Genomic DNA, 11168 nt, shown 5'->3' on the forward strand with positions numbered 1-11168 from the left:
ATGCAGTCTTTAGAGCTCTGTTCTGATGACAAGGTTCGACAAGCAGCCATTAGGCAATTTGACAACAAAATTCTGGCCATAACATCACGAGAACTCGTGGCAGCAGAGGCCTACTATCATAAGACCTGTTACAGAAATTACACGAGGGATGAGAAACCCAAAGCTGTGACTGCAACTATGGCAAACGAAGACGTGGCCTACCAAGAAGCAGAACAAGAATCATACATGATGTTGTTCAAGCACATCAGGGACACTATTTTTACTAATCCTCAGGCTGTTTGCCTGACTCATCTAACTGACAAACTTGTAGAATTCATGAGAACATATGGCTTCCAAGATGTGAAGAAACAGACCAAAAATCACATCCGCCGTAAGTTGGAGGCAGAATTTTGTCAGTCTCTCCACTTCATCACTGAGACAAATGGTAGGGTTCTTGTATATCCTGATAATCTATCACTTGCACAAGCCCTTACAGATAATGTTATACTCAAGGATAAGGTCGAGGAACTAAAGTCTACAAATGACATAAGACACGTCATCAACCAATCTGCAGTATACATCAGAGACCAGTCAGCGCATTCAGTGGACGAGGAAAATTGGCTGCTCTGAAACTTCTGAAGGAGAATGTCCAGTTCCAAGAGGCATTCAGAAAACTAGGGCAAGATTGGACATTGTCTGCAGAAGTACTGACAAATCTGGAGAGGTTCACTTGTCGTCTTTACGTGGCTCAGACAGACATCTCAGAAGTCAATGAAATGCAGTACCAATTATTCAGAATCAAGAACGGAAACGTAGACTCTTCACAGTTGCCTCCATGCAAGGATTGCCTGAAGATGCATGCTGTGAGGGCAAACTACCAAGCAGCCATTTGGCAGAGATCCCTGACCAGCAAGCCCAGCAAACAAAATCCCATTGACAGTAATGGGTGGACCTTGGATGAAGTGGGGCAGCTCGCAGTCAACTGGATGACTAGCCCCCGAAGTTGTCCTGGAGTTCCTGTCTTGCAAGTGCAAGAGAAGCTGCCAGTTGCTATCTTGTCAGTGCATGGTGAATGGCTTGAAGTGCACAGATGCCTGCAGCCTACAAACGTGTGACAACATGAAGGATCATGAGGAAAATGATGACGTCATGGATTCTGACAGTTCAGAGAATGATGATGAATGAACGAACAGATGTGAACTGTATATAGGCACAGCAACGAACGGATCATGATCCATAGAGGTTGGACAAAAATGTTATCAAAGCTTTTTCACCTGAAATGTCTTCATTGGTGGTATGTCTCATCAGAAAAAAAAACCCCACCCAAATCCACCCATGGGAAACCTCGTTTTGACCTCAAATCCAAGATGGCCGACATTGTACAGGTGCAAAACTTAAAATGGACCTAATTTTGGAAAGAAACAACATAGAAACACTTTTAAGGTGTCATTTTTAACTAATTTGAGGACTCCCGTTCGTTTGGTGAAATTTTCGGAACCATTAGAGGTCACGATTATGTGTTCAGGTCAAGGTCATTGTAAAATTTAATCAAAATTTGATCTCAAAGCTCATCAAATGATGCGTATTAACCAGGGAAATCGCTCAGTGTGGCATCATCACCTATAGATCACATTAGTTAACTCATTCGGCCCGAGACCTATCAAAATACGGGTTTCTGGCCAAAGTAGACTCGGAAAGTCTACTTTTCCTGCACGCTTTCAGTGTGTGTGATACACATCAAGGCCATATGGAATCGGCAAAGTGACTGTTTTTACGAAGTATGCAGCACTGAGCAAGTCAGCCACCGTTTTTATGTCTCCGTCTTCATCGAAACAGGACATCGAACAGGCAGGAGAAGATGCCATGCTGGAGATATATGGGTGCACTACATCACTAAGCCTCAATGCAGCAAGGGTGACGAAGTTCCTATTGAAGGTCGCTACTTCTACACAATATGTATCTTCAGAAAAGCTTCCGCCGACAAGTGACGCAGCCACCTTTCATAGTCATCGGACTTATCACCAAGTGCAGGGATGGCGTGGCAATGATATCGCCTCTGCAGTTTGGGGTTGGAAAGCCACTCCCAGCAGTCTTGTGCCTCTCAGGATGACTCAGCCAGCAGCACCAGAGCGACTCAGGATAATTCGGTGCAATTGTGGTGGCCAGTGTGACAAAAAAACATGCACCTGCCGCAAGAATGGACTACAGTGCACACCAGCTTGTGGCCAATGCAGGGGAATAACATGCATGAATGTGCCACATGTGGACAATCAGGATGAATATGACCAGGATGTAGATCTCAATAATAATACAATGGATTGACATTGCAATTTGACTTTAAAAAATTATCACTCATACAATATCATTTAAGTGATCAGGCATAGTAAACTTTGTTATTAGACACCTTAACACGGGTTTCAAAATAATGTCACTGCAAGGTCACAAAATCTGTTTGGATTCTTACTTATTTGGTTAAATTTGGCTATGATTATGATCTCGATGCCAATCTCATAAATAAATGAATGGACATCTTGAAAGAGTCCATTGAAAATGATACATCCAATGTACTTTATTTTGAGACGATTTGCATCATTTTGATCAAATTCAGGGTCAAATTAGGATCAAATTTGACCTTGACCTTGAATTTATCACATGATCTAGATATCCAATCACCTCAAAACTATTACTAAATGAATGAGCATCTTAATGGTATATGTGGCAATAACAACCAATATATTTTATCAATAACTATCATTTTGGCATAACTCTTGATACAATTTCGGTCAAATTTAACGTTGCTTCGGTCAAGTTTAATGTTGACCTTGACCTTGATATCTAACGATCTTATAAGTATCACTAAACGAATGGGGGTCCTCAAATTAATTTAAAATGACACCTTAAAAAAGTGTTTCTTTGTTGTTTCTTTCCAAAATTATTAGGTCCATTTTAAGTTTTGCACCTGTACAATGTTGGCCATCTTGGATTTGAGGTCAAAACGAGGTTTCCCATGGGAGGATTTGGGTGGGGTTTTTTTTTCTAAGACATATCGCCAATTCAGTCATTTCACGTGAGAAAGTTTTGATAACATTTTTATCCAACCTAAATCGTTCATTGCTTTTATTTTTTTTATTTTTTTATTTTTTTTTGTATACCTTGGTCGAGGCTCGTATGAGAGCTAACACACAACTCACAGCAAGGAGGCATGAGACAAGAGGGGTGGGAGTGGAAGGGACAAAACATTGGGGAACAGACACAGGTGAACTGTGGAAGGGAGAGGGATGGGGATGGGACGGGGAACATGGCGAGGAGAAGATGGACATTACAGGGACTTTCAGGAAGGAAAGCAGGAGAATTGAAGGAAGTGGGCTTGGGTGGATTATCGGGGGTAGAAAAGATCGAGGATTTGGATGGGGGAAGATAAGAGGTGGTGGTGAACAGCTGTTTTGAAAGCCTGGAGGGAAGAATGGGAAAGAATAGAGTGAGGAAGTTTATTCCAAAGGCGGGAAAAAAGAGGAATGAAAGAGTGAAGATGAGCAGTGATTCGTGATTTTGGTAGTTTTACCAGAAGGGGGTTGTTGGCGGACCTTGAGCGCCCTGTGGAAATGTGGTTGGGACAAATCGCAGAGAGAGCAGGGGGGGCAAGACTGGAGAGGAGTCGGTAGAAGACAGAAAGACCACCGACCAACCTGCGGTGATTGAGTGAGAGGCCCAAAGACTCAGCTTCATTGCGGGAGATGCCAATGATCTTAAAAGCCCTGGTTTCGACAGCGTGAAGTCGAGAAAGGTGGGAGGCAGGAGCACCAGCCCAGAGGGGAGAGCAGTACTCCATCAGGCTACGGACAAAAGCTTTGTAAGTAGTCAGGAGCTCAAGAGGGCCGAGGAAGGACTTTGCACGACGGAGGATTCCCAGTCGGCGACTGGCTTTTGAGGCAAGGTTGGAATTGTGACTTTCCCAGGAAAGGTCATGGCAGATAGTGAGACCCAGAAGCTTGAAAGAAAAGACTTCTTCCAGAGGATTGTTGAGAAAGTGGATGGGGGGGTTTTGTAAACGGTCCTTTCGAAGAGACATAGTGAGAGTGTGAGATTTGTGTGGATTGAAAGACTAATATGTATTTGATATGTATAAAGACTAATATGTATAAAGACTTAGACTAATATGTATTTGATGTTTAGTATTGTCTGATTCATGGATTTATACTGGAAGTATACATTTTATTTTGATCATGTATTACTTTGAACTACTATGTCTGGGAAGAGAAGTATATGTATCACAATGACTTTCCAACAAAATGTACTTGAAAGATATCATATTGTTTGTCATCATGTCAATTTAATGTTATTCTTGCTATAGTGATCTTTGGTTTACTGAAGGCAACTATAGGAAAGATTTAGCTCTGCAATTATCATATTTGTGTCCTGAATATAAATAAGTCATGTACATGAAGTATGTGAGGAAATGTGTGGATGAAAACAGCAAGTATGAAACCTGTTTTGCTGTTTGCATCAAGGCTTTGGGTCAAATAATAGAATAATCAGTTAATTATGGTTCAAATCTCTGAGAAAACTTCAGAATGTATATTAGTTTGAGGTCTAACATGTTTTGATAACTACATTTTATAATGATGAACAAAGAGTCTCAGAAACGATTTTAAATGGTCTGATAAAGTTTGTACTGTTAAACATGTTCCTCTTAGTCTTTTTTTCTGGTTTTCAACCCCTCTCTCCCACATTTAGCTGCACAGAAACTAAGCTACTCTTCAGAAATGTTCATCATGCTGTTTTGAGTTACAGATACATATAGGTAACAGAAAATAACTAAAAAAATCTGGTGCCCTCTCATGGTAGAAATTTCCAGAATTTGGCCATGTAGCTCATGGACTATGTGTGTCGGGCGGAAATTCTTACTTTTCTGGTGGAGCTGAGAACGCCGTTGAGCTAAATATTCATTATACTGAAGATGCCTGCATGGTGGATCCATCTCATAACTCGATTCGCAGCAGGATACAAGCATACTGTTAGTTTGGAGGAGTTTTGAGTGACTGTGGATTCAGGAGTTTTGAGTGATGTGGATTCAGGAGTTTGGAGTGACTGTGGATTCAGAAGTTTGGAGTGACTGTGGATTCAGAAGTTTGGAATGACTGTGGATTCAGGAGTTTTGAGTGATGTGGATTCAGGAGTTTTGAGTGACTGTGGATTCAGAAGTTTGGAATGACTGTGGATTCAGGAGTTTGGAGTGACTGCTGAACTGTATAAAAAAGCAACAAGCATGGACGTCCTGAAGCATCATTGGACATTCCAGGAACGCCAAGCTCATGAATGTCGAAGGAGCATCGTGTGCAGATTTCACTGGTCGAATATAAACCGTGAATGTTGCCCATGCATTCGGTGTTGTACCTTTTGCTTTCAATACAGTTTCATCGTTTAATTACAGCAAGTGCTGTTGTGTTCATTGTAGCATGCCCACAAGTCCCACACACCGGCTAACAAGTTCCTCGGTCCAAACGACCATCCTCTTCACAAGGTATTTCTTGCTATTATTGGGAAATAAAATATTGGTCAGCTGTTTGAGTATACAAAAAAGTGGTAGACAACTGCCAAAAGCAATAGAGTCGGCAACTATGTGTTCATGAACCTTGCATAACAGGCGTGATGGTAACCGCACAACACTATGTGCCGCCATATTTGTCAGAATGCAGAATCTCAAACAGTTATTCTTCCTTCAGGGCATTAATATTTTTTCTAAGTCGAGCTCTTATATGAGCCTTGATATTGTATATTCAAAAAAAAAAAAGTCCTGGTAAATGGAAGGTTTTTGAACGTAGCAAAAAGGCGATTTGTGTTCTCGTGTTCAAGTATATAATTCAATGGAAATAAAATAAAGATTTTAAAGGTTGCAGGAAAAAAATCCAGAAGTTTCCCACCATTGATGCAGTGGCTATTTCACCACCCTATCTAACATGTTACATTCGTTATTCGTGCTTGTTGTTTGTGTCCATTATAAGATCCTTAAAAACAGTTTCCTGTGTAGAATTATTTTCTATTTTGTTTGACTGCCAGACAGGCAGACAGAGTCAAAACAATTATCTCACTCCTCCCTGTGCATGCGTGATCGGGACAAATTCCATCCATCCATCCACTGGGACCATACTCTGTTCAGAGCGTTGGTGCTGCCGAAGCAGACTCCTGGGCTATTGGACACAATCCTGGACGGGTCGCCACTCCGACACAGTATACCAGCATGCTGGCACTCGTTTTGCTGACCTCGGAAGGATGACAAACAGAGTCAACCCCACCTGGTATTAATTCAACAGCCGAGTGGGGTTTGAACTCAGGATCATAGGATGCCAAGCCCACCACCCTAAAATTGAGCCAACACCAGGCATTGGGACAAATTGAGAGCCAAAGTATTGCTAAACTGCAGGTTCGTTTTCCTATTCATGTTCCAATTTGTGATCAAAATATAACATTCACTCGAAATTAAGTTGTTCCTCGATCATAAACTGACGTTTGTGGATGGACAGACAAACATGGTTTGATTTGAGGTTTGAACCTCAGGTTCAAACACAGATGGTGTTAATACAGGAGTGGGTGACAAAGGCACTTGAGCCGGTTCAATGTTTGGCTCCCCATGACGTAACCTGAGTTGGTCAATATGTTTACGCATGCATCTACCATCACACAACTTCACAAGAAACATCATTTCACCAATGTTATCGATAATGATGCCAGATAACCACTTGCTTCCACATCCGGAGTTCAACACGTGTACAGGATCATTGATCTGGAAGTTGCGGTATACAGACGTTTGTTCGTGATTACGTTTCTGTTGATACTTGTTATTCTCGACCTTGACCGTTACGTCCAAGTGCACAAATGATAACCATGTTGTTAATTCACAACCCATCAGGAGCTTGGCAGGTGAGCGACTGGTGGTTTGATGTGGTCTGGTGCGGTAGTTGAGCAACACACGAGCTAGACTAATTTGAATGGAGCCTTCCTTGACGCGACTTAGACCATTCTTGATGATCTGAACAGCACATATGGCTTGACCATTACTGGCATGTTTGTAGGGGGCAGATGTGTAGTGCTTAATGCCATTCATTTTACAAAAGTTCTGAATCTCTGAACTCATCAATGACGATCCATTATCTGATACAATGGAGTTTGGAATACCATGTTGCGCGAACATGGTGCGTAGAGTTTCAATTGTTACAGTAGTGGATGAGGATGGCACCACGAGAGCTTCAATCTATTTGGAGTGGGCAACAACTACGATAAGAAAAAGCTTCCCTTGAAATGGACCAGCATGGTCGATGTGTAGTCTGGACCATGGTTTTGATGGCCACGACCACATGGCCAATGAAGACTGTGGCGGTGTCTTGGGATGGACTTGACAAGTGTAACAATGGCGTGCACTGGACTCAATGTCACTGTCCAAACCAGGCCACCAAACATGGGCTCAGGCAATATCCTTCATGGTGACTATGCCTGGATGAGCATTGTGGAGTTCACTGATAATTTTCCCATGGAGTTTCGGCAGAATTATCACTCGGTTACCCCAAAGCAGGCAAGTCTGCATCAATAGAGAGCCCATCCTTCCGGATGAGGTAAGGTTTCACCCCTTCCGGTAGTCATGCCCAATGACCTGACATAACACAGTGTTTAATTGGTGACTAATCGATGGTGGGAAAGAAACTTCACAGCGCACACATGTAATTCCCTTTAGACATAGGCAGGAATCTAACTATACACATACTTATTGAAATAACTAAGCTTAGGGACTGCTGTCTGTTTGTGTGCAAATGGCTTCCAGATTCATAACACTGTTTCCATATCCTACAGTTACATGAGCTGAGCCAACCACAGGAACCACCTCATTGGTGTATGTTCTCAAGTCAGTAGATACAGGCCAGAGTGCAGGAGCCTTTCTCGGAGGGTACATTGAGGTGAACTTGATCTCGCTCATAAGTGATCTGGAAGCACTGGTATCAACTTCCATTCTCACCGGGATCTTATCGATTGTTACATCAACTATAATTGGAGCATCGGAGCTCTTTGTTCCAACAGAGAAAACCTCATAAAGTTCCTCACTTGACTCTCGGCTGCAGGCTGTGCTCTGTGACCTATCGTCCGCTGCATGAGGGTTCGCCCCAATGTGAAAAGTAGGAGATAAGTTATTCGACTTCGATCGAGAACAACACTTCTCACTTCTTTTCATGTCTCCGCTTCCCACAGTTGTCACAGGTATAATTCCTGTACCGACATTGGAAAGCTTGATAATTACCACCACAACGCCAACAAGTTACCCCAACCTTCTGGGTAGATTCAGAAATGTCAGGAGGTGGAGGTGAATTTGGTGGCTTGCTAAAACACTTTTGCTTGTAGCCAAAGGTTACCTTGTTAACCGATGGGTCCTGCTGGATAACTTTTGACTTGTTAGAGAGCACACACAGGCTCTCGGCAGTTTGCATACACACAGTGGCTATTTCCATGACTTTAGCCAAATTGGGGTTCGATTCAGGAAGGAGTTTCCACAGGATTGAGTCGTCATTGATGCCTATTATAAAAAAATCAAGTAACGTCTCTTCGAGTTTACCTGTAAACTCACAATGTTCAGTGAGTCGGCGTAAATCAGCCACAACCTCGGATGCTGACTGACCATCTTGACGATGGTGGGTATAAAATTTATATCTCGAGATGATCTTACCCGGTTTAGGGTGATAATGTCAGCTTATTGGACACAGCTACAACAACTCCTTGGGCATGGTAACCATCAGAGCGACCAGACGAATAATAGGTGTAACCACCCACCATGACCTCACTACTATCCAGTCTCCGAAACTCAGAGAGTGCTGCAATATCTATGTTCAAACGCTTGAGCTCAGATGATAACAGACACAGGTGATCATCCTCTCTTAGAGATAGGACATTCCAGGCACTCACCCAAAGGGACCGCCTCAGGTTAACCCAAGGAGACCGCCGTCTGGTGGACGACACTTCAGCACCATTCCGCCACACACCACCAGAATCTGACCCTGGAGGTTTACCCCGTGGTATTCCTCTTATCATCAAATGAGGCCAAAAAGCTTAAGAAGAAGAAATTTGAGGAGGTACATAGCCAAGCTTTCACCACAGTGTGAGAGGTGATTGAGAGTGAAATCATCCAAGACCAAAAAATTCTGAAACTGCACGACTTGTATGACCTGTAGATCTCAGCTCTAAAGGAAAGAAAATATCCTTTCCCAAACCACAAGGGAGAAAATGTGAAGACAAAGCTGGAAAGACATGACATACACAGATTTAAAAAAAATTGTCATTTTGTGAACCTGACAAGAAGATTGACATTTTTGAAATCTGGTGTTGGAGACGAGTTAAAAATTCCATGGACTGCAATAAGAAACATAGGGACAGTACCCCTGGGTGCTCATCTAGAAGTGGTTGGATAAGATAACCAGGGACCTACTGGAAGTCGTGGATGACCCACAAAATATGTAATGGAGAAGAAAGCAAATATTTATGGATTTTTTTTTTTTAATGCTGTGAACAAACTTTGGTACATCATGGGTCATGAAGATTGTGGTCAAGTTTCATCGAAATTGTGTGTGTGGTTTCTGAGAAGAAAGCAAGTACATATTTTGGGAGGTAACCCCCGTGGAGCTCCTCAGGGCCCGAATTGCTTTAATGCCATGAACAGACTTTGGTGCATACAAGATGATGAACATTGTGGTAAAGTTTCATCGAAATCATATGTGTAGTTTCAGAGAAGAAGTTGAAAGTATTTGTGCACAGACAGATGGACAGACAACGCGCCATCCCATCAGCTCCCCAGAACTATGTTCCATGTGAGCGAAAAACAAATCAGTTCTTGAGGAAATGAGACCACCATATACATTAAAATTACTTATGTTAAAACAGAAACTGTTATACTTTGGACACATCATTCATGCAGAAATCCACCATGCTGAGTATGGTTGCAGGAATAAGAAGAAGAACAAGTCTGAAGACGACGATGGTTCACGAGCGGTATTTGACGATGTAGATCGTTTCAGAAGTCAAGGATGAGACAATGTGATAATGTTTGACCAAGTTATAAAAATGATCAAAATGATGTGGTACGAGTGACAGGTTATTAGCTGCAAAATGTTAAAAACCCGGTTTCGTTCAACAACTTTCAAAATTTGACCTTTGCATGACCTTTAAAGGTCACAGAACAATGTGGATATTAAAATAAGGAAACAGGATACGTGCTATAGCTTATTGGAGTTAGTTCGTCGAAGAAGGTCGAAAACCCGGTGAGATTCCCACAACTTTGAAAATTTGACCTTTGTGAACTTTAAAGGTCAAAGGTCAAGGATTATGACCTTTGGTGCAAAACTTCCTCTGGAACATTCCAGGAACAATATAACGTCATATAGGCTATATGGAATTTCGCACTCCTCGGATTATCCATACTTTGATGAAATCAGCGTTAAAACAAACTTGAAGGGGGCGCCACGGGCAAGGTGTTCGGGATAGAGCAAAATGGTTTCAAGACTTTAGGTGGGGAATAACCTCAAGATTATGCATAAAAAATATTATCATCCGAGCTCTCAAAGTTTGGGTGTTCGGATGATTTTTATGTCAAAATTCGCAATTTTCTTAGTTCGTGACGTTGTGACCTTGACTTTGGGACGAAAATGAAAAATCGAGCTCCGTGGGGCTATGCAGGTGCCATTGGGCTAACCAAATACCGAAACCCCTGCCAGATTCGACAAACCCCTCGGAGAAGATGTAAATTGAAATCGGCTATCCCCTAAAAACATGTTTTTTGGGTGTGGCTCCGCCCATAATGGGCGCAGCATGCCCATTCTCAGGAAAACACAACTAGATCTTGATATAAACCTCCCACCAAAATTTTATCAGGATCGGATCAAAACCCACAAAGTTATGCTCGGGGCAGACAGAGACAGACAGACAGACAGACAGACAGACAGACAGACAGACAGACAGACACCAATAACGAATAGTGGTCACTTACCGACTCGTGAACCAATTAGAATGTTGAGTATGGTTGCAGGAATAAGAAGAAGAAGAAGAAGAAGAAGAGGCAGACCGTGTATGTGGTAGATGGATGGGGTAAAGGCTGCAACCAAGCTGTCTCTACCAGGGTTTCAGGAAGCAGTGCAGGATGGGGATGTTCGGAGAAATCT

General features: G+C 42.3%; 1 protein-coding gene and 1 pseudogene across 1 annotated transcript in view; one reads left to right on the forward strand and one right to left on the reverse strand.

The window, feature by feature from the left end:
- LOC147013913 (uncharacterized) overlaps positions 1-609 on the forward strand; it is a 1015-nt pseudogene extending 406 nt beyond the window's left edge.
- The window catches only part of LOC147013912 (S-geranylgeranyl-glutathione receptor P2RY8-like), a 101783-nt gene extending 90615 nt beyond the window's left edge, over positions 1-11168 (reverse strand). Inside the window, exon 1 of the mRNA XM_085851266.1 lies at positions 10997-11168. The gene's annotated coding sequence lies outside the window, so the exon portion shown is untranslated. The remainder of the gene's footprint in view (positions 1-10996) is intronic.

This window comes from Eptatretus burgeri, chromosome 13, assembly GCF_056783735.1.
Source record: "Eptatretus burgeri isolate ZD-2024b chromosome 13, Ebu_testis_v1, whole genome shotgun sequence".
NCBI lineage: Eukaryota > Metazoa > Chordata > Myxini > Myxiniformes > Myxinidae > Eptatretus > Eptatretus burgeri.